Source organism: Schistocerca nitens, chromosome 6, assembly GCF_023898315.1.
Source record: "Schistocerca nitens isolate TAMUIC-IGC-003100 chromosome 6, iqSchNite1.1, whole genome shotgun sequence".
Taxonomy (NCBI): domain Eukaryota; kingdom Metazoa; phylum Arthropoda; class Insecta; order Orthoptera; family Acrididae; genus Schistocerca; species Schistocerca nitens.
The window spans coordinates 485,528,344-485,552,137 of NC_064619.1; the positions used below are offsets into that span (position 1 = coordinate 485,528,344).

The 23,794-nt window shown below is 43.9% G+C and overlaps 1 pseudogene; it reads left to right on the forward strand.

Moving 5' to 3' along the window:
* The first annotated feature begins 21,355 nt into the window (after positions 1-21,355).
* On the forward strand, positions 21,356-21,473 carry LOC126191913 (5S ribosomal RNA; annotated as a pseudogene).
* The last annotated feature ends 2,321 nt before the right edge of the window (positions 21,474-23,794 follow it).

Here is a 23,794-nt window from a genome sequence, read left to right on the forward strand (position 1 = left end):
TTCCACCCTGTACGTGGGTGACGAGGGGGAAACTTCAAAATCCTTAATGGGAACCCCGATTTCTTTATTGCAGATTACGATTCTACAGAAAAATCTACATATGTTTTCTCTGAAGCATTTTCTTTGTTTCGGCACAGATGGTGCTGTAACCGAAGGAATAGAAATGGGTACACAATCGTAATTTACGACATGCTACTCAATGGCCCTTGAATATCCAATGACACGTGGATCTCCATCTCCATGCAGCGAGGGTAGGACAGCACAGTATTTTGTAACTTCTAATTGGAAACCATTTCGCAACCCAATATTCCTCCGAGATATCCAACAGGGGACTACTCGATGCGCCACTGTGGATGTCTCTCGTGGCGAACGCTGCTCAACTTTTGCAATTAGAGTAAGTGTTCAAACGTAGTACACCTAACTTCAGTATACTTAGTGATTCTCTTTTCAAATGACCCACACAGAACGGAATCATATCTGCAGTAATATCAGCACGGATGTTTCTGATGCGGTCGAATATGTCTTCATGGCCTGTTGGCACTTGCTGGTACACATTATCTTTTTAATATCTCCACAGAAAGAAATCTAGCGATGTCAATTACGACGACCTACTAGGAAAATTAATGGGGCCACCTCTGCCGATTCACTGACCTGTGTAAATACAGTCTAATACCTTCCGTGCTTCAATTGCGTAATGCACTGGACAACCATCATTCGGTAACCACTTATGGCGAACGTCCAGTGCACCGTCCTGCAGTATTACCGGTAGTTCATGTTTCAAAAGCGCTCGATATTTGTGTCCATTCAACCTTTTGCCGACGAACTACGGATTAATGGGTTTGTTTCCCACGATGCCACACCATACGTTAGTCGATCAGGGACGTTGATGTTGAACTTGCCGTAACTTCCCTGGGGACTGTCTACCCATGAGCAATGCGTGCTATACCAGTAAACGCTACCATGATTTGTGAGTGTAGACTCTTTGGATAAATATATCACGGCATAAACACGTTGGAATCGTTTGCATCTGTTGACGTGACCATCCACAAAACATTACCTGGTTATGGTAATGAGCGCCATCACGTTCTTGATGTAATCACACGTGGCGATAGGTCTTGCGACAATACAATTTACGGACGTAACGCAGCTGTGATGCACTGCTGCTAGTAAGACTATATCATTAGCTTCTCCAGTTACAGGTTTGCTTCGTTTCCTTTGCTCGTATCTACCCTGCCACCAGACATGAGTCGTTCACAGCCTTGTACAAGAACGAAAGAGAGCGAATTTTCTCTGGAAAACAACGGAACAAAAGGCCACAACAAACTCAGCAGCTCTCCTTCATTCTCCATAAATCAGGATCATTTCAATTTCTTCTTCTGTGGTAGAATATTCATCGTCCACTGGCATGTCGCTTCTCAAAATGATAGATACGTTTGAAGGCAATATTGTAATGTTTAGAGCCGCTATCTGCTCTACGACTGCACGATACGTGAGTTCCGGTCGCATTGCACTGTCTGTTATGGTATGTCGTAGTTCGCTACGCGGCCACGGTGGCGCACCGAGTAGTCTCCTCCTCGATATGTCGGAGGAATACAACGTCGAAAATGGGGTGTCCAATTATAAGTTATGAAATACTGGCCTTCTGTGCCAACCTCTTCATCTCAGAGTAACACTTACAACGTGCATACTCAATTATTTGCTGGATGTATTCTAATCTCTGTCTTCCTCTACAATTTTTGTCCTCTACATCTCCCTCTAGTGCCATGGAAGTCATACCCTCATTTTTTAACAGATGTCCTATCATCCTGTCCCTTCTCCTTGTCAGTGTTTTCCACATATTCATTTCCGCTCCGATTCTGCGCAGAACCTCCACATTCCTTACCTAATCAGTCCACTTAATTTTCAATATTGACTCGTAGCACCACATCTCAATGCTTCGATTCTCTTCTGTTCTGGTTTTCCCACAGTCAATGTTTCACTACCTTACAATGCTATGCTCCAAACGTTTCTATGTTCTCAAAAGTTTCATCCTGAAATTAAGTTCTATGTTTGAAACTAGTAGACTTTTCTTGGCCAGGTATGCTCTTTTTGCCAGTGCTAGTCCGCTTCTTGTGTCCTCCTTACTCCATCCGTAATTGGTTACTTTGTGCCTAGGCAACAGAATTCTTTAACTTCATCTACTTTATGACCATCAATCCTGATGTTAAGTTTCTTGCTGTTCTCGTTTCTGCTACTTCTCATTACTTTTGTCTTTCTTCGATTCCTTCTCAACCCATATTCGGTACTCGTTAGATTATCCATTCCATTCAGCGTATCATGTAATTGTTCTTGACTTTTACTCAGGATAGCAATGCCATAAGCAAATCGTATAACTGTATCCTTTCATCTTGAATTTCAATTCCGTTCCTGAACCTTTCTTTTATTTCCATCATTGCTTCGTCGATGTACCGATTAAACAATAGGTGAGATTTGGAGAGGGGTAGGGGGTGGGGGTGGGGGGGGGAAGACTACATCCTTGTCTTACACTCTTTTTAATCCGAGCGCTTCGTTCTTGGTCGTCTACTTTTATTGTTCCCTCTCGGCTCTTGTACATATAGTATATTACCCGCCTCTCCCTATAGCTTACCTTTAGTTTTCTCAGAATTTCGAACATCTTGCGCCATTTCACATTTTCGAACACTTTTTCCAGGTCGACAAATATATTGAACGCGTCTATATTTTTCTTTAGTCTTCCTTCCACTATCAACCGCAACGTCAGAATTGCCTTTCTGGTGCCCTTATCTTTTCTAAAGCCGAGGCAATGGTCATTTAGCACATCAATTTTCTTTTCCATTCTTCTGTATATTACCCTTGTTAGAAGCTTGGATATTATGCCCTGTTAAGCTGATTGTGCGATAATTACCGCACCTGCCAGCTCTTGCAGTCTTCGGAGTTGTAAGGATGACATTTTTCCGAAAGTCAGATGGTATGTCGTCAGACTTATCCATTCTATACACCAATATGAATAGAAGTTTTGTTGCCAATCTCCCAATGATTTTAGAAATTCTTATAAAATGTCATCGATTCATTCTGCCTTATTTGATCTTAAGTCCACCGAAGCTCTTTTAAATTCTGTTTCTATTACTGAATCTCCTACCTATTCTAAATCCATTCCTGTTTCTTCTACTACATCACACAAATCTTCCCCTTCATAGAGGCCTTCAATCTACTCTTTCCAGCTTTCCGCGCTCTCCTCTGCATTTAAGAGTGGAATTTCCATTGCACTCTTTATATGTCGCCGACGGTTCTTTTGACTTTCCTATATGCTGAGTCAGTCTTTCTGACAATCATTTATTTGTCGATTTCTTCCCATTTCTTATGCAGCCGTTGGGTCTTAGCTTCCCTGCACTTCCTATTTATTTCATTCATTATCGACTTGTATGTCTGCGTTTCTGAATTTCCCTGAAAATTTTTGTTCTTCTTCCTTTCATAGATGGACTGAAATGATTTCTTCTGTTACTCGCTGTTCCAGACTGTTTTGTTCATGTAAAATGTTTTAGATGTTTAAAAGTGTACAACCATTTGTGTGTGATGATTAGTGTGTGTGAGACTCTGCACAAATGGACCATAAGGAAACTTAAAGTCAACGAAATGTAGCAGACTGTCACACACCGACAACTTCACATACAAATGGCAAAACAAATACAAAAAACGCTCTTGAAATTGCAAATCATTTCCAGAAACGCGTCGTGCGAAAACTAAATTAAAGAAATTCGTGACTGGTAGCAGATGAGTTATTTATAAACAATTCTATTGTTTTGACAGTCGCAGACTTTCAGAACCATTTACACTCCTGGAAATTGAAATAAGAACAACGTTAATTCATTGTCCCAGGAAGGGGAAACTTTATTGACACATTCCTGGGGTCAGATACATCACATGATCACACTGACAGAACCACTGGCACATAGACACAGGCAACAGAGCATGCACAATGTCGGCACTAGTACAGTGTATATCCACCTTTCGCAGCAATGCAGGCTGCTATTCTCCCATGGAGACGATCGTAGAGATGCTGGATGTAGTCCTGTGGAACGGCTTGCCATGCCATTTCCACCTGGCGCCTCAGTTGGACCAGCGTTCGTGCTGGACGTGCAGACCGCGAGAGACGACGCTTCATCCAGTCCCAAGCATGCTCAATGGGGGACAGATTCGGAGAGCTTGCTGGCCAGGGTAGTTGACTTACACCTTCTAGAGCACGTTGGGTGGCACGGGATACATGCGGACGTGCATTGTCCTGTTGGAACAGCAAAGTTCCGTTGCCTGTCTAGTAATGGTAGAACGATGGGTTCGATGACGGTTTGGATGTACCGTGCACTATTCAGTGTCCCCTCGACGATCACCAGTGGTGTACGGCCAGTGTAGGAGATCGCTCCCCACACCATGATGCCGGGTGTTGGCCCTGTGTGCCTCGGTCGTATGCAGTCCTGATTGTGGCGCTCACCTGCACGGCGCCAAACACGCATACGACCATCATTGGCACCAAGGCAGAAGCGACTCTCATCGCTGAAGACGACACGTCTCCATTCGTCCCTCCATTCACGCCTGTCGCGACACCACTGGAGGCGGGCTGCACGATGTTGGGGCGTGAGCGGAAGACGGCCTAACGGTGTGCGGGACCGTAGCCCAGCTTCATGGAGACGGTTGCGAATGGTCCTCGCCGATACCCCAGGAGCAACAGTGTCCCTAATTTGCTGGGAAGTGGCGGTGCGGTCCCCTACGGCACTGCGTAGGATCCTACGGTCTTGGCGTGCATCCGTGCGTCGCTGCGGTCCGGTCCCAGGTTGACGGGCACGTGCACCTTCCGCCGACCACTGGCGACAACATCGATGTACTGTGGAGACCTCACGTCCCACGTGTTGAGCAATTCGGCGGTACGTCCACCCGGCCTCCCGCATGCCCACTATACGCCCTCGCTCAAAGTCCGTCAACTGCACATACGGTTCACGTCCACGCTGTCGCGGCATGCTACCAGTGTTAAAGACTGCGATGGAGCTCCGTATGCCACGGCAAACTGGCTGACCCTGACGGCGGCGGTGCACAAATGCTGCGCAGCTAGCGCCATTCGACGGCCAACACCGCGGTTCCTGGTGTGTCCGCTGTGCCGTGCGTGTGATCATTGCTTGTACAGCCCTCTCGCAGTGTCCGGAGCAAGTATGGTGGGTCTGACACACCGGTGTCAATGTGTTCTTTTTTCCATTTCCAGGAGTGTATAATGGATCAAATCAGACTAAATTCGATCTTCTGAACCTGCATCACTGCCAATGATCTTAATACGGTTCCTCCATTGAAACTCGCACGAAATGGGAGACACCGAAACAAGTGATGGGAGATTGGAAAAGAAACAAAAGAAAAAAAAAGATTCTTTGAAACCCAGTTCGGTCTGTTCGCCCAGAGACACGGCGCCCTGTACCTTGACTTCAGGAAGACATTAGATACGATCCCGCACTTTCGTTAAATGAACAAAATATGAGATTACTGTCAGACCAGAACTGAGACTAGATTCAGTACTTCCTTCCAGCAGGAACTCAACATGTTCCCACGCAACACATTTTTAAGAACACAGTTTCAGTAGTACTATTACACTGTTCACACTATTCTTCTTGTGATAGTTAGTCCTCTCCGTGCATTCCAGGTTCACAATTGTAGTTTTTGAATGCCCCTCTCTTCAACAACGTAACTGTCCGTTATTTGCATGACAGTAGGACAAAAAGAAATGGCTCTGAGCACTATGGGACTTAACTGCTGAGGTCATCAGTCCCCTAGAACTTAGGACTACTTAACCCTATATATGCTAAGGACATCACACACATCCATGCCCGCGTCAGGATTCGAACCTGCGACCGTAGCGGTCGCGCGGTTCCAGACTGTAGCGCCTAGAACCGCGCGGCCACTCCTGCCGGCACAGTAGGACAAATTAAAATATGTGTCCACGTTCTCCTAGTCGAATCAAATCAGCTTGTAACTGTGTCACATTGTAAATTACTCTGGTTTTTACACTACTGCCAAGTGACAATCAGGAAGGTGACTGATTTGGCAGGTCGAGTGCAGCTCCCTCTCTCTCTCTCTACGTACATGCGTACGCTTATCGCTGTTCTTACGAGAAAGAAAACGTTATGGACTTTCAGTTAGACAGTTGAAGGATGGGGACAGGGCTTTTTAGGATAATTCCTAATATCAGATTTTTAGTACCTTGTGTTGTTGAATCACGTGAAAGTCACTGCCTTGATGTAGCAGAGCTGTAGTTGGCATCCGGGACATACATGTCACCTCCCTGCTTCGGTAAAGTTTACTGCTTAACACGGTAGGGCTGCCCGTAAACTGGCTCTTGGAGACAGCCAACACATCATTATCTTTCTTGATTTATCATGGTCCTCTCTACTGTTTCAACCATCCTTTTACCTCCGAGGTATGTAGCTACTTCACTTCTGACATGCTTAACCATTTAGGCGTAGCCACTGGTGATTTTTTGTGCGGTCCTAGCCGTACAAGATGGTCGTGCTTTTTTTAGGTTGTACTGTCACAAATATTATTCTAATCTGTCTTCCAGTTAGTCACAAAAACTTCTAATTTTTTTGCTTATTTCATTCCCATCTTCTGAGTGTTGAGTGATCTGTTGTAGAAGAGGTTCTGTTCGTTTCAGCCGAATGGCCCATTAGGCTGGAAGTGGGGCATACGACATTGCCCGTTTTAATAATTTTATTGACCATATATTTCACTGGTGGCGCCAGATCTCTAAATTTTTTGCCGCTGCTGGAAATTTTTTTGATACGCACGTAATCGGTCACTCACTCGGCAGGATGATGTCATGTCATGGTTCATCAATCTCCATTGTACACATGCTGATACTTTTAATCTGGTGTTCATGCAGTATATGTATTTCCTATGAAGTTTCTATGCTTCTTCTGCGGTCCCGCCTTCAATTAGTCAGTAGCACAGAACCACTGAGCCTTATTGCCTAACTCATGTATGACGGAATTACTTTGTTTCAATGAGTGACGAGACATCCAGTCGGGGTACGAAGTTTTCTGTAGACCGTGTGCAAATATAATATGCTGTATCATGTAAAAGGGGTGGTCAGAAACAGTTTGAAAAACTTTTAATTGAGTTTCAGGGAAGACTGTGTCGAGAAATAACTGTTAAGAAAAAAAAATCGATAAGTTGCGCAGTTTCGGAGTTAGTTGGTATTGAATTTAGCCTACAGGATGTTGTCCGCACAATCTGAAGGGTCCCACCAGCAATGATCCAGTCAAACGTGTTTTTCGTTTGGTGTCGTAAAACCGAACAAGAGTGCAGTACGGAAGCTAGACATGGGACGCTAGTAAGGACTGAATACGAACCAAAGACTGAGCAGTCTCGTGACAACTGAAGCTAATTAGATCTGGCGGGCGGCTTGAATATCTGCCCGCCGCGGACTGATTGGCTAACTTCAGTAGCAATTAACTCGGAAACAGCGCAATATATCGACGTTTTTCTTAGAAATTATTTCTCAGCACAGCCTACCCTGTAATGGCCTTACAGCCTTTTCAGATTGTTTTTGAACACCCTGTACATTCTCCCCTCGATGAAAAGATAGAATCCAATCTTTTGTATTTCAGCTGTGAGCCCTGCGCTATTGTTGTTTGTCGAAGGTCTGGTGGAACTAATTGAGTCCTCCTATCATTTGTGGGGCTAAGGAGATACGTAACGAGACCCGTTTACTGAGGCGCTCTGTGAACAGTATTACTGGTCACCACAGAAGCTGGCGAAAGTCCCGTTGCAGAACGAGCAACATTTTTTGGGAACACAGGATGTAGATGACTACGCTAACTTTTATATGGTTGTGAGACAACAGCCCACGTCGTCCACAAATTACATAGGTAACTTTGATGTGACTCAATCTCTCTCTCGCTCTGTCTTGTCTCTTTCTCTCTCTCTCTCTCTCTGTCGTCATAAGACTCTTTTTGGTGATCCACCATTTCCTCTCGTAAGCTAACCTTTTCGTCTTAAATTACCACCTACACCGATCGTCTTTATTATTTATTTGACATATTCCAGTCTCCCTACTGCTTTTACCTACAACGTTTCCCTCTAGCGCCACTGTCATATCATCTTGTCCCTTCTTCCATTCCAGGAAAGAGTTTCCCACACATTCCTTTCCTCACCGATTCAGTGGAGAAACTCATTTCATACGCGCACGTACTTTTCAACACTTTTCTGTAAGGCCGCATTACAGACGAACGTTTCGAATCCCTTGTTTTCCCGTCGATTGTTCTCTTTATCTTTCCTAATCTCCTTTTTATGCCTTTCTTCTTTAATTTTACTTCAAAAATAGGTAAATTCCTTCATTTTAATAAGCCGTCCCCAGTCTCTATGTTGAGCTTATTTCTAAAACTCATTTCTTCTGCTCCCCGTTATTCTTCCTTGCTAACACTGAGGATGCGACATTACCGTTAAACTAGTGCCAGTGGAAGATAGGGAAGATTATGAAAAAATATTGTGTGGTACGATGCACATACGAAACCTTGCGCGTATTGTCTGACAACCACAGTTTAACCTAAACTGAGTGCGGCTGCTGAATCCTGCACGTGTGCGACTGTTACTAATAATTCAGAGGGAACGCCGTCCTCTTCTTACAGCAGAAGCATTCCACACATTTGATGCGAGGGGCGGGCCTTCCCCTCGCACAGCCGGAACGCATTCCAGCGCCAGCGGCTCTCGGAGGGCTTAGCGGCTCCGGCCTGCTGGCGCCAGCGAGTGCCGCCTGCCGCTCGTCTCTACTGGCCTGGCGTGCAGTGGCGTGGCCGATCTGTAAAACTGCCCGCTGCTGAGCCACTCACGCAGTGCTACTCGAGTTTCCAGCACTCGCGTGGTATGCCCAGGATTCGTCCACCGTTTCTGCAGGTCTCTCAACACGCTGACGTCATGGCACAGTCGGCATTCTAAATATGACACACCGCTCTGATCCCGGCGAAGGTTCAAGTCCTCCCTCGGGCATGTATGTGTGTGTTTGTCCTTAGGATAATTTAGGTTAAGTAGTGTGTAAGCTTAGGGACTGATGACCTTAGCAGTTAAGTCCCATAAGATTTCACACACATTTGAACATTTGAACACACCGCTCCATTTAGCTGGACGGATTACTTGACAGCTACGTGGTTTTCTTGCGATTCAACCGTAAGAGCGCAATCACAAATGTGGAATTTTGTTTATGTTCAAAGATTATAAACTCATAAAGAAGAACGAAGTTTCACCAATACAGTACAATTTTGCTATTTTGTCAAAAACTGACATACACTCCTGGAAATGGAAAAAAGAACACATTGACACCGGTGTGTCAGACCCACCATACTTGCTCCGGACACTGCGAGAGGGCTGTACAAGCAATGATCACACGCACGGCACAGCGGACACACCAGGAACCGCGGTGTTGGCCGTCGAATGGCGCTAGCTGCGCAGCATTTGTGCACCGCCGCCGTCAATGTCAGCCAGTTTGCCGTGGCATACGGAGCTCCATCGCAGTCTTTAACACTGGTAGCATGCCGCGACAGCGTGGACGTGAACCGTATGTGCAGTTGACGGACTTTGAGCGAGGGCGTATAGGGGGCATGCGGGAGGCCGGGTGGACGTACCGCCTAATTGCTCAACACGTGGGGCGTGAGGTCTCCACAGTACATCGATGTTGTCGCCAGTGGTCGGCGGAAGGTGCACGTGCCCGTCGACCTGGGACCGGACCGCAGCGACGCACGGATGCACGCCAAGACCGTAGGATCCTACGCAGTGCCGTAGGGGACCGCACCGCCACTTCCCAGCAAATTAGGGACACTGTTGCTCCTGGGGTATCGGCGAGGACCATTCGCAACCGTCTCCATGAAGCTGGGCTACGGTCCCGCACACCGTTAGGCCGTCTTCCGCTCACGCCCCAACATCGTGCAGCCCGCCTCCAGTGGTGTCGCGACAGGCGTGAATGGAGGGACGAATGGAGACGTGTCGTCTTCAGCGATGAGAGTCGCTTCTGCCTTGGTGCCAATGATGGTCGTATGCGTGTTTGGCGCCGTGCAGGTGAGCGCCACAATCAGGACTGCATACGACCGAGGCACACAGGGCCAACACCCGGCATCATGGTGTGGGGAGCGATCTCCTACACTGGCCGTACACCACTGGTGATCGTCGAGGGGACACTGAATAGTGCACGGTACATCCAAACCGTCATCGAACCCATCGTTCTACCATTCCTAGACCGGCAAGAGAACTTGCTGTTCCAACAGGACAATGCACGTCCGCATGTATCCCGTGCCACCCAACGTGCTCTAGAAGGTGTAAGTCAACTACCCTGGCCAGCAAGATCTCCGGATCTGTCCCCCATTGAGCATGTTTGGGACTGGATGAAGCGTCGTCTCACGCGGTCTGCACGTCCAGCACGAACGCTGGTCCAACTGAGGCGCCAGGTGGAAATGGCATGGCAAGCCGTTCCACAGGACTACATCCAGCATCTCTACGATCGTCTCCATGGGAGAATAGCAGCCTGCATTGCTGCGAAAGGTGGATATACACTGTACTAGTGCCGACATTGTGCATGCTCTGTTGCCTGTGTCTATGTGCCTGTGGTTCTGTCAGTGTGATCATGTGATGTATCTGACCCCAGGAATGTGTCAATAAAGTTTCCCCTTCCTGGGACAATGAATTCACGGTGTTCTTATTTCAATTTCCAGGAGTGTATATTTGCTAAGATGGTGTCTGTTCTTTCGGACATGTAATCTCATTCTAACGAGCTGCTTGGTCACCAATGGTATCTGTTCTTTCGGACATGTCCGAAAGAACAGATACCATCTTAGTAAATATACAGTTAAGGCTCACCGGCCACTTGACCATCTTCTTCTCCTGTGCGAATGCGCAAACAGTGCCCCAACTCTTACGGGAATCGGCAACGCGCCGCGAGTAATGAGTATAATGGGCGGGGGCACTACGAATGCAGTGCGGGATAATACGTTGAGAATGTGGGTTTCGCGGGAGGCGTGCCAGAGATAAATCCCTGCAGTCGCACTATCCTCTGTGTCCTCGGTGGCTCAGATGGATAGAGCGTCTGCCATGTAAGCAAGAGATCCCGGGTTAGAGTCTCGGTCGGGGCACACATTTTCATCTGTCCCCGTTGACGTATGTCAACGCCTGTAAGCAGCTAAGTGTGTTCATTTCATTGTAAAAACTGATATTTCGAGGCCGTGGTTGTGTGCAAAATAGGTTGACTCTTACATAGAATATTACAGCAAGCAGCCACTTTTTACAACGCTATTTATTTAAACAGCACCGTTACCGCTTTCGAACCGACAGGTTCATCTCCAGAATGCTAGTTCACGTTATACATTAGATTTCGCCTTTTGTTTCCCCATCTGACGAAATTTCCTTGCGGTGCTGTTGCAATATAACCAAAATGAGATGTGATACGATACAACGTCTTTTTAATGTAATTGCGGCTCACAACGATTTTAAATGATGTAAACAAAATGTCATTATTAAAGGGCAGATGTTTCGGTTACTTACAAACTTGTTATCTTGCAGCAGCGAAAAATGTATAATGCTCTTTTTGTACATAATGTAAAGCACCACTCTCACACTAAGACCTCTTATCACATGGAGGTATGTATACAAAGATGGCGATATTACAACCATAACAATGGCAAAGACTTCTATTCTAAGGGATATGTAACAGTAGAAATTTACAAATTGCCTAAGTTCCATTACTTACTATTTATATTGAATGAGAACTGATTAAAATTAAGATGAGCAACTAAAGCAATCACTTATGAAGTGTTCCTGCAGTGATATTATTTAAATATTATGGTATACATTGGAACAAAAGTAAAAGAAAGGGGAGATGTACATAAATAAATGTTACAACTATGTACATGTTATGGCATACATTGAAGGCGGAATAAAGGGATTCGGATGGATGTTCATCTATATAAATATTACAACAGAGGACATTTCATTGGTTTTCTTGTTTTTACTTGAAATTGTGAAGCAGGTGAATGGAATTTTGAAGAAAGGCCGCATTGGCTAACTAGGTTTGTTCACTGAGGAGATCTTGTGGTGATTTGGTTCAAAATGGCTCTGAGCAATATGGACCTTAACTTGTTTGGGGCTATGCTTATAATGATACCGAATTCTTTCTTTTAACTGATTCAAGTGGAAATTTTGTGTAGGCAGTTCGGTGTGGATCTAAAATATGCCATCTTATGCTGGTTTGGATGACAAGATGAGCTGTTGATACATGTCAGTGGATGTTGATTTTCTATGAATCTCAAAAGGATGTTTATCGTTTTTGCTGGTGATTTTTATGACTAGCAAATTGATGCTGTTGTTGGTCTCATGTTCAATGGTGAATTTAATGTTTTTGTGGATGCTACTGAGATTTGCTACCAATTTCATCAACATATCTTTTGTAGTAGATGACTTTGCTGGTGATGTGACTGTTAGCTTTAAAAAAGTCTGCTCTAAGTGATTTATGTAAATATGTGCTAAAATCGGCTGGCTGGGGTGGCCGAGCGGTTCTAGGCGCTACAATCTGGAACCGCGCGACCGCTACGGTCGCAGTTTCGAATCCTGCCTCGGGCATGGATGTGTGTGGTGTCCTTAGGTTAGTTAGGTTTAATTAGTTCTAAGTTCTAGGCGACTGATGACCTCAGAAGTTAAGTCGCATAGTGCTCAGAGCCATTTGAGAGCCAACCTCAGTAGTTAAGTCCCATAGTGCTCAGAGCCATTTGAACCATTTGCTAACATCCCAGCTAGGCTGCTACCCATTGCTAACCAATCTTTCTGTTTATATATTTTGTTATTAAAAGTAAAGTAATTGTATGACAATACCAAGGTGACTAACTCAATGAGCTCACAGATCTCTGCCAAACTTAGTTTCCTATGTCTGAGTAGGTTATTTCTGATTATATTTATGGTGTCATTTATAGGGATGTTATTATAAAAATTTACTCTGTCAAGTGATGCAAATCTGCTTGTCGGTGAAATGTAAACATCTTTAATTTTGTCAATGAGTTCACATGTGTTCTTAATGGAGAATTTGTTTTCGAAGGTATGGTAGATCTTAAGCAGAGCAAGCACTTTGTTATTTAACCTATATGAAGGGCTGTTCATAGAGTTCACAACTGACCTCATAGGGCAGTTTTCCTCATGGGTCTTAGGATGTGACCGGAGCCGAGTTGCTGTAGGGTTTATGTAAATGCACTTCCCGATTTGTTAGGAGGAAGTTACAATTCTTAAGCGTTTTCTTAATTTTGACTTGAAATTTAGAAGTAGCATCAAAATCTAATTCAGTTATGTTGTTCCCATTCAAGAATTGCATGGTTTTGTCAACATAGTCTTTTTCATACATTATTGCTGTACAATTTCTTTTATCAGCTTTGACTATTAAAGCTTTACTTTTAGGAAGTTTGGAATTGATACAATTTACAACGTCTAGCTCACTGTTTCTTTGTGAACTATTGTTTTTGAAGTGCTTTGTTATTATTTTATTGGCTTTGAAGGCTAAAGCATTGGATTCCATGGCAGCACACATGCAATTTCAGTAGATGCAATAAGGCTCTTCAAGTTATTGGCATTAAGTCTGGGCTCTGTTATGCTTTAGGCCTTTGTTTATGAGAGCAGGTTCATTACTGATGTTAGTTAATAGTTCTGATGTTAGTTAATAGTTCTTTCATGAAACTGATGTTAGCTATAATGTCATTTTTTGGAGGAGAAGTCACCTTTCTTCATTTTCAAAGTATCAAGTTTTTTCTTATGCCTATACAATATTTTTTGCAGTTTGTTCAGTGATGTTCTCAATGTATTGTAAGATGTAGGAGAATTGAAGGCTGGTTGTTTGGTAACTGAAACTAGTAATCAAATGTACTGTATTTAATACTTGCAATCAAGACAATTAAAACATGTGAAAAATAATTTTTTAAGTAATTTATGAGAACATGTCTCATGGAGAACAGCGGTTTTTTTTATTACTTACAAATGAATATGAACAGTCACAAACGCAAATTTCTTCCCATTGCGACTGTTCATGTTCATTCTTAATTTTTTTTTTTTGCGTTTTAATAATACGTACGATTGTCCTTCTCCGTCACATGATGAGGCCAGGTCTTACTAATTTTATATTGCACTGGTGGGGATTCCGAAGTTCTAGCTCTCTGTCAGACAGGAGATTGTTGAATTTCTTACTACTAGAGTACTTAGCTCAATTCTTAACCCTAATCAACGAGGCAAAGTCTCCACGAAAATTATTTGGTGTCCTGTTTTGTGACTGTGTATACCGCAGTTAAGCTGAATAAAAATATACAGGAGAAAATGAATTGAGAAGTAACTATAAGAATTCCAAACTCGTAAAGAAAGCTTCATCAAGTTGTATGATTATAGTCTTAATACACCATTCTTACTGCTCGGTCCCTTTGAACGAACAAAGTGATTACTCTAGATATACTTCTCCAGAAGATAATTTGATAAGACAACAGCGAGAGTATGTATGTCAAATAAGCGCACTCCTCTTTAGCACAGTGGGAAATGTTTCTAAGTGCATCGCACGCTGAACAGATTTTCCATGGCAGTTTATCCATACGATGTCTCCATTTTAACTTGTTATCCGGTTGAATCCTAAGGAATTTTACGTAGTGTACTTCGTTCAGTGTACGACCTTGATCACACTGAGAATCACAGACGATCGACATTAATATTTTTGATTGACGAAAACACGACAGTTGTTTTAATGCAAATCATCAAGTTAGGGGATTGGGATGTCATATTGTTGACACAACTCGGCACCCTTATGGTGTTCTACTAACGAAGCTGGTAGTGATGCAAGAAATATGTGTGAGTGAAGCTGTGGTTGCTTTCACTGATCATAATTATTCATTATGCGGCCATTAATGTCTACTTATGGTGCTAAAAGGTGACTACTGCTAGCCTGCAAATGCAAATTAGTTTGTGTGAGATTAAATCTATTAGCGGATGACCTTCTTGTAGGCCTGTGCAGGAGTCACCTGCGCTGTATCTGCTAAGGTTACTGTGGACTCGCTAAGAAGACGAAATCAGTCGTGATACTGTCTGTGTGACATAAGGCAGATAAATACAACAAAATAATTCCTTTAGAAGACGCCCATTGACTTGACCTACTCTGTGTCAGTGTCTTCATTCGGTACTCGTTTGGCTGGGAGTGGTAACAGCAACAGTGGTTTCGGAATTCGTAGCACCCGCAAGCAGAGAAGTGTCTGTTGTAAATCGACTGAAATATGGGACTTAGGGAAATGCAGGATTTGTTGTGGATGGGGCTTTACTCAGTTTTTTTTAATTACGCACACTTTATTTGGAACCAATAGCAAATAAGGTTGACAATAAGGAACAATTATCAGATTTGACTGTTAAGCCACAATGTCTAATAAAAAATTCTTAAGCAAGTTGTACACGTGAATGAAGGCCTTATTAACCATAAATTGAAATTATTTGTCGGCTGAAGACCCCAATAGTAATAACTCAAAAACAATTTGACAGCTGAAGGACTGGATAGCACAGTCTTAAGAACTGTTAAGCTTCTCCAAAAGATACTAAAGTATTTTTTAAAAAAACACATCCAAATTTCACTATTAAGAGACAATATGTAATTAAAAATTCTTAAGACTAACTGCATTCACGGCTGAAGGCCTAATTGACAAGAAATTCAAACTACTTGTCAGCTGAAGACCCAAATAGTAATAAGCCAAAATTAAAATATATATATATTTTTTAAACTATCATCACAATTTGTTCAAACCAAGAGAGAAGTGGGCCTCAGACAGTGCTCCAAGGATCGGCCTGGGAGAGTCGCTCAACTTCGTAACCGACGAGACAGGCAGCCAACAGTCGTATTCACCTAACCGGATAGGAACTCAAACTAGTGACAGTTTAAATGCACACCGACACTCTTGCAAAATGTACCTAATGTCCGATAACCAATACAAAGATGGAATAACCCAGGCAAGGCAGAACCGGCGGGCAGTACTGCGCCTTGAGAATCCGGTGTTAAGAACATCCAGAAGCAGAAGGAACCTCTATGACCAAAGTTGTCCAAAAGAAACAACATATCCAAACCACAATCAAGGGGGCTGTCGAACTACACGCCTTACTGGACAGCAGCGGCAAGGCAAGGAAAGGTACACTGCCGCGCAAATATGCTAACGTCCAGGGCAGGTAACTGGGGCATTAGCGGCCACTAGGCAGAAAAATGCCGCTGGTTGAACTTCACCAATAAACACAAGGAATTCAGTGATTAATAATAAGAGGTGGAGGATGGCTAGCTAATTTCAGCAACTTCAAACACTCAACTTGTTGATCAATTAACACTTCCGGGCTAAGTTGCCGTGGTCGATCTGTAAAACTTCTTCTCCCTAACGTTTCGTTCTCAAATACGGAGAACATCTTCGACTGGAGAACCTACGCAAGAAGAAAGGTCAACAACTTTGCTCACTCACGTTTCTGCTACGCTGTCGTGATACCGGTATAGTTCCCAAGTTTTTAAAAGTTAGAAGAATGTTTCATTCGGCACAAGCTAACCGTATTTACTCTCGTATGGAACTGGCATTACTACGTGAGCGGATACATCAGACACGACGAGGACTGGCGGTATGTGATGGTCAACTGCTAAATCTTCATTTACTTATTAGCAATACTATGCAGTTTTGTCATTGGAACAAAGTGGACAGTTTAACATTTAGATCTATGGAGATTAGTGCAGAAGTGTCTTCCAATAGGCAGAAGAAGAAGTTTGATCGTCTACAAGAGGGTCGACAGGAAACACCGATTCCAAACAATTCCCAAACGGTTATTAATTTATCAGAAAAAGAGTTGTCTAAGGAAGAACTTTCTGTTCTGTCTAAAGGAGGGAATTTTGCAATAACTCCATCCAAGATTCCTATGGAGGACATTATTGCTAATATAGAGGCAGGAATTCGTCAGTTACCATCATATTCTGCTGACGAAATTAGAATGGAAACCTCCAGGATATGACGTAAAGCTAAGCCACCCAGTAGCAATCTGTCTCAAGGGGAAAGGAAGGCATTGCGAGAGATCAATGCAGACAAGAATGTTATTATAGTTGCCGCTGACAAGGGAAATGTTACTGTTTTAATGAATACTGAGGATTATCACAAGAAGATCAGTGATCTCCTGGAACCCAGCACATACAAGAAGTTGAAAAAGGACCCCACAACGAATGTGCTGAATGCCACCAATCGTCTGATAAAACAGTCTTCCATTCCTACAGAAGTTAAAAAGTATCTTTGTAAAACGGAGGCTTATCCTCCGAGATTATATGGATTACCAAAGATACATAAGCCTGATGTGCCTTTGAGACCAATAGTCAGCGCAATTGGAGCTCCTACCCAAGAACTAGCCAGACACCTTGCCTCTTTGTTACAACCTTACATAGGCAAAACTGAAAGTCATATTAAAAACTCTCTACATTTCATTGAGAAATTGAGGGAAATTACTGTCGGTCCTAATGACATCCTTGTCAGTTTTGATATAGTGTCTTTGTTCACGATGGTTCCAGTTGATGAAGCTCTCTCCCATATAGCCGATATGTTCCCTACTGATGTAGTAGCCTTGTTCCAACACTGTCTATCCTCGACCTATTTTCAGTACAATGGCGAATTTTATGATCGATGGGGTAGCCATGGGAAGCCCCCTAAGTCCCGCAATTGCGAATTTATTCATGGAATATTTTGAACATCAAGCACTGCAGTCGGCCAAAAAACGCCCCTCGAAGTGGTATCGGTATGTGGATGATACCTTTGTAATATGGAACCATGAGGAAGAAGACTTGAATGATTTTCTGGTATACTTAAATAGCATCAACCCAAAGATTAAATTTACTATGGAGAAGGAGAAGAACGGACAACTTAACTTCTTGGATGTATCAGTTATCAAACGGGCGGATGGGACCTTAGGCCATAAGGTCTACAGGAAAGGTACACATACTGATCGCTACCTCCATAAGAACTCAAACCACCACCCTAGGCAAAAGAGGGGGGTCATAAAAACATTAGTGGATAGGGCCAATAATATTTGTGAACCAGGCTACTTACAAGAAGAACTAAATCATTTACGAATAGCCTTTGCAAAAAATGGTTATACGAAAAACGAGATTAACCGAGCACTTCACCCAAATAGAAAAATGCCTAAAAATAGGAGAGAGCAACAACCATCAGCTGGAAAAGTATTTCTTCCGTTCATCCATAATATCACGGATCGCATTGGGAAAGTACTAGCCAAGTTTCACGTAGAGACCATTTTCAGACCTACTAAGAAAATTAGTGAATGCCTAAGATCAACAAAAGATGCTCGTCACCCCCTAGCCACCCCAGGGGTATATAAAATTCCGTGCAGTTGTGGCAGGGTTTACATAGGAACTACAAAAAGAAGCATCAATACACGGTTGACGGAGTACAAAAGAAACTGTCGCTTGGGACATATCGACAAATCGGCAGTAGCGGAACATGTTTTTAAGGATGGAGATCACGAAATAAAATTTGGTGAAACCAGCGTGCTAGCGAGGACGTCGCATTATTATACACGTATGTGCAGAGAGGCAATTGAAATCCACAAACATCAACACAATTTTAATCGTAAAGAAGAAGGATTAAAATTGGATAAGATATGGCGGTCGACGTTGCATCAATCACGTGACAATCGATTGCCCGCAATCGAGAGAACAGAGGATAGCCAGAGATAGCTGCACATCGACGCCACGTGACGCGCGGTGGCGCCCTCTACGATATCCATATAAGCGGCGGCCCCAGCTCCTAGCAGCCAGTCGTTGACTCACCTCCGAAGATGTTCTCCGTAGTTGAGAACGAAACGTTAGGGAGAAGAAGTTTTACAGATCGACCACGGCAACTTAGCCCGGAAGTGTTTATTGATGAAGACGCCGGCCGTGAAAGCCTACATGGAATGACTCAACTTGTTGCTCTTCGTCTCAGCGACCCTGCGATCAGCAACGCGCGAACAAACGACGTGATTTCAAAATAGTGTAGGTTTCACTGCTGGGTTAATGTTCACTCAACTCAAACGTCCTGGATCCAGTAGACAACGAGGTTGTGGCCCTCGCAACTACAACCCCTCAATCTGGCAGTGCCTGCGTGCCGCCAGCGGACGCGGCATGTCCCCGCGCTGCCACACCTCACTGCTACTCTGTCCCAACCGAACTCCCCGACACTCTCCGATTCGGAAAACACCTGAAATCCTTCCACAGATTGTACCATGGTACTAGATATCGATAATCGCTGCTACTGCCACTCACGGACAGACAACGCTAGCAAATGTAATGGCATCCGTAAACACAAGAAGAAAACGAGACGCCACTATCCCTATTACACGATGCCAACCTACCAACAGCACCAATGCGAGCCGCAACGTGGCTCATCGATTTCTGTGTGCCAAAGGAGCTGCTAAAATTCATCGGAAGTTGATCCTAATGTATGTTATGAGCGAATGAAAGGTTTGATGAAGATGTCGAGAGCTTGAAAGTAGTGGTACAAGAGCGGAATGGCAGTCACAGTATGCATATCAAAAATGGTTTAAAACATGGACCTCAAACAAATGCTTACCGACAAGCAAAATCAGCAAGCAGATAGGCGCTATGGGTCAGCCATCGTCAAGGTGTTGGTTTTCCACTTTGTGAGGGTGATAAGACGAGACGATACGCGAGGAGAATATGGCTGTGTGACATAAACGATAGTTGGTAGGCTTCATCTTACAGTTGGCGTCTATTTCGATTTCGCACCAGTCACATAACAGAGCAGCAAATAGTGCCATTATGAGGGTACAAATCAGGTTTCCTTTAAATACACACTGTATCGGTCGTCAGCATTACGTACGTCTGAGATTGGTCGTGTGAGCTCACGCAAGAATGCCTTTAGGGCGACTAAGAAGCCACTATCAGCAACTCACTGACTTCGAACGAGGTTGTGTAATAGGGCTACGAGAAGACGGATGCTCCTTCTGCGACACTGCAGAAAGACTTGGCACAAATGTAACATGTACATGACTGCTGGCAGAGATGGTCAGGAGAATGTACGGTCGCAAGGAGAACGAGCTCCAGACGCTCACAAGGCACTACATAGAGCGAAGACCATCGTCTTCTGCGTATGGCTCTCATGCATCGTGTTGCATCTGCAGCAGCAATATGTGCAGTAGTTGACACCAAAGTGATACAACTAACTGTTATAAATCAGTAACTTCAAACATAGCTCCAAGATGTAAGTTCTGTAGTGTGAATCCATTCACCCCAAACCACCGCCATTTGCGACTTCTGTGGTGTCAAACGAGAGCTCATAGGAGGGTAGGGTGGAGGTTTGCTGTGCTTTCTGATGAAAGCTGGTTCTGCTCGGTGCCAATGATGGCCTGTGTTGGTTAGCAGGATGCCAGTTAAGGGCCTGCAACCAATCCTGCGTGCTAAGGAGTCCGGAACTATACCTGTACTCATGGTCTCGGATGCGATTTCGTGTGACAATAAGAGCACTCTCGTCGTTATCCCACCCACCCAGACTGCACATATTTACGTCAGTCTGGTAATTCGACCTATTGTCTTGTCATTCAGCATTCCACGGTGTTCCCAACAGGGTAACGCTAGCCCACATACCGCATACCGCTGTTGGAAACTAACATGCTCTACAGAGTGTCGACATATTGCCTTCGCCTGCTCGATCAACAGATATATCTCCATCGAGCTTATGTATGGAACATCAGTGAACGATAACTCCGGCTCCATCCATAAACAGCATGAATTGACAGACAAAGTACAACAGGCATTGAACTCCATCCCACAAACTGACATCCGCACCTGTGCAAAACGATACATGCACATTTGCATGCTTGTATTCAACAGCCTGGTGGTTACACCAGTTATTAACGTTCCAGCAATTCATATTTGCAATGGCTTATCTCGGGCTTGCATTTACCTGTGATCTTGCAGTGTTAATCACTTAAATGTGTTACCTACACAAATGTATTCCCAAAATTTCATTGCTCTACAAATATTACAGCTTGATGTTGCGACTTTCTTCTGCCACTATAGTTTCAGTTGATCACATAAGAACTGTTGTCGCTAAAAGATCCTAACCGACATTATCCAGAGACGATAATCGGTGTCCAGTCTCATAGCAAGTGCAGCTACGGCTGAATGTAGGTCACGTGCGACTGCGTTCAGAGTGAAGAATGCAACGAGTCCTGCCTATAATACACATTTATAAACGTCCACAAAACTGTACAAAGGCCTGTGGTTCACATCATCGAATAAAGCAGCACGTCTTAAACACGAGGCAACGGCCTTGCCGCAGTGGATACACCGGTTCCCGTGAGACCACCGAAGTTAAGCGCTGTCGGGTGACGTCGGCACTTGGATGGATGACCATCTGGGCCGCCATGCGCTGTTGCCATTTTTCGGGGTGCGCTCAGCCTCGTGATGCCAACTGAGGAGCTACTCGACTGAATAGTAGCGGCTTCGGTCACGAATACCTTCATAACGACAGGGAGAGCGGTGTGCCGACATCGCGCCCCTCCTATCCTCAACCTCCTCCGAGGATGACACGGCGGTCGGATGGTCCCTATGGGCCACTTGTGGCCTGTAGACGGAGTGCTCTTTAACACGCCAAAGAACACAGAGAGTAACTAACTGTCGGGTTGTAGTGTGGTCCGACAAGCCTTTTTTCAAGTGATGAAAGACCTCGGGGGTACTGACGACTCAGTGACTGTCCGCGGCTGTAGTTCGGGCTGTAAGTTGTCCTCTTATGTTTTACCAGAGAGGAAACACCTGGGACAATGTGAACACTGAGTGAAACATACACACGAACATCCTCGCAGTTTACTACATCTATGACATCTAATCATCAACGAGTATTTTGAAGGTGGATTTCAAAGGCAGCTGAAAACATTTGTGGTATTTTTAGATTGAACAATGGAATATGACACTATTTGGAGGCAAGGATTAGTATGTAACTTTTTTCATTTTATTTCTTGTCACTTCAAAACTGCAAGTAATTATGCTTTTCAGCAGAACATTCCACCTGATTATTGTAAATATATGGATGAAGGAAAATGAATCTGAATAATGTTCTTCCTCAAAGTTCCGTCTCGACTCCCCTGCACTTCAGCATTTATTCTACTGCTGTGTGTGCAACAACGTCTGTGAAATTTGAATATTCTGAGGACGGGACACAAGGTCCACAACACAAGGAAATTAAGAAAACAGAGGACGTATTAACAAATGATTTGGTTGCAGTGGATAACTTTTTCCAGAAATGGATACTTAAGAACAGTTCAGTTGAGACTTAGCTTTCATGCTTTCACGTGATCAATAATCTTGCAGACAAGGCAGTTAGAATTTGACCAACACCAACCGTGCAACTAAACAATTATCGAATTGAAGATGACGGTGTGAGCTATCAAAACACGAAATGGCAAAATAAACAAGTGGCTGACGCAGAAACTGTTTTGTTTGTACCTTAGCTCACAATAAAACTCTCAGGTATGTAGGTGTTACTTTACACAGAACTGTAACCTAACACCTGACACGGACAGCTGCAAAACGCAGTACACGAAATAACGTCATGTAGAAGCTATGAGGCACAGCCAGAAGGGGTTTTTCAGCATCTACGTTATGAACAACAAATGTACTCTGGTTCATTCAGTAGCAGAATATTGCTGCCTCATATGAGTTGACACAGCCTGTTACAACAAAATAGACATGAGGTAAATCAAACAATTCGAAAGATTTCACGCATGATTAAAAGCACTCCAACTTTCTGGCTGACGGTCCAGAGTCACATACTTCCACCACAACTGCGAAAACAAACAAGCACTTCTTAGAGAATTTAGAAAAGTTCAAATCAATCAGCCGCTTCATTTCCATTCGTCCTCTGAGTACACAAATATTAAACGACTCTGAGGAGAGGTAACCGCTATTTTCCCAAGCTATATGTACGGTGGTTCGCCACCGAGAGATTTTTCGGTGCTTCGTCGAAGCTGAGTTTACGGCAGGCACGAAGAGTGTGGTGCCTAAGTGTACATTAAAACGTGTACAACACAAAAGTGAGAGCCGAGCAATATTGTGACGTGCTATTAAGCCGTCGTTAAGGGCTTACATGAAGATGTGGTGCTCGGCGTGAAGGAAGTTAATCGTTGCAGCGGGTCGAGTTGACCGTTGTTACTACACTAGGAGGCAGCATTTGGTGGCTTTCTGAAAATGGAATACAGTCAATGCCAACCGGTGTCACATTCGAAAGACGTTGTACTCTGATGGAAAGTTATTTCCTGTGGTTGGTTCAAATGGTTCAAATGGCTCTGAGCACTATGGGACTCAACTGCTGTGGTCATCAGTCCCCTAGAACTTACAACTACTTAAACCTAACTAACCTAAGGACATCACACACATCCATGCCCGTGGCAGGATTCGAACCGGCGACCTTAGCAATCGCGCGGGTCCGGACTGCGCGCCTAGAACCGCTAGACCTCCTGTGGTTGAACATAGTACTGAACATTATTAGCCTGATGTTAATTAAGTATGTCAATGTGCTGGCTGCTTTTTAAGAAAGATGTTTTATTTTCATATTTGTGTAAAGGTCCTTTTAAAGTTTTTGTTTGATTTCCATTTTATTTAGTTATTTTAAACGGGTCCAGTTTATCGTATATACTCCATTTATCGATTATAATCTCTTCTTAGATAGTCTTAAATTTGCATTCATTGGCCCATTAGCTTATC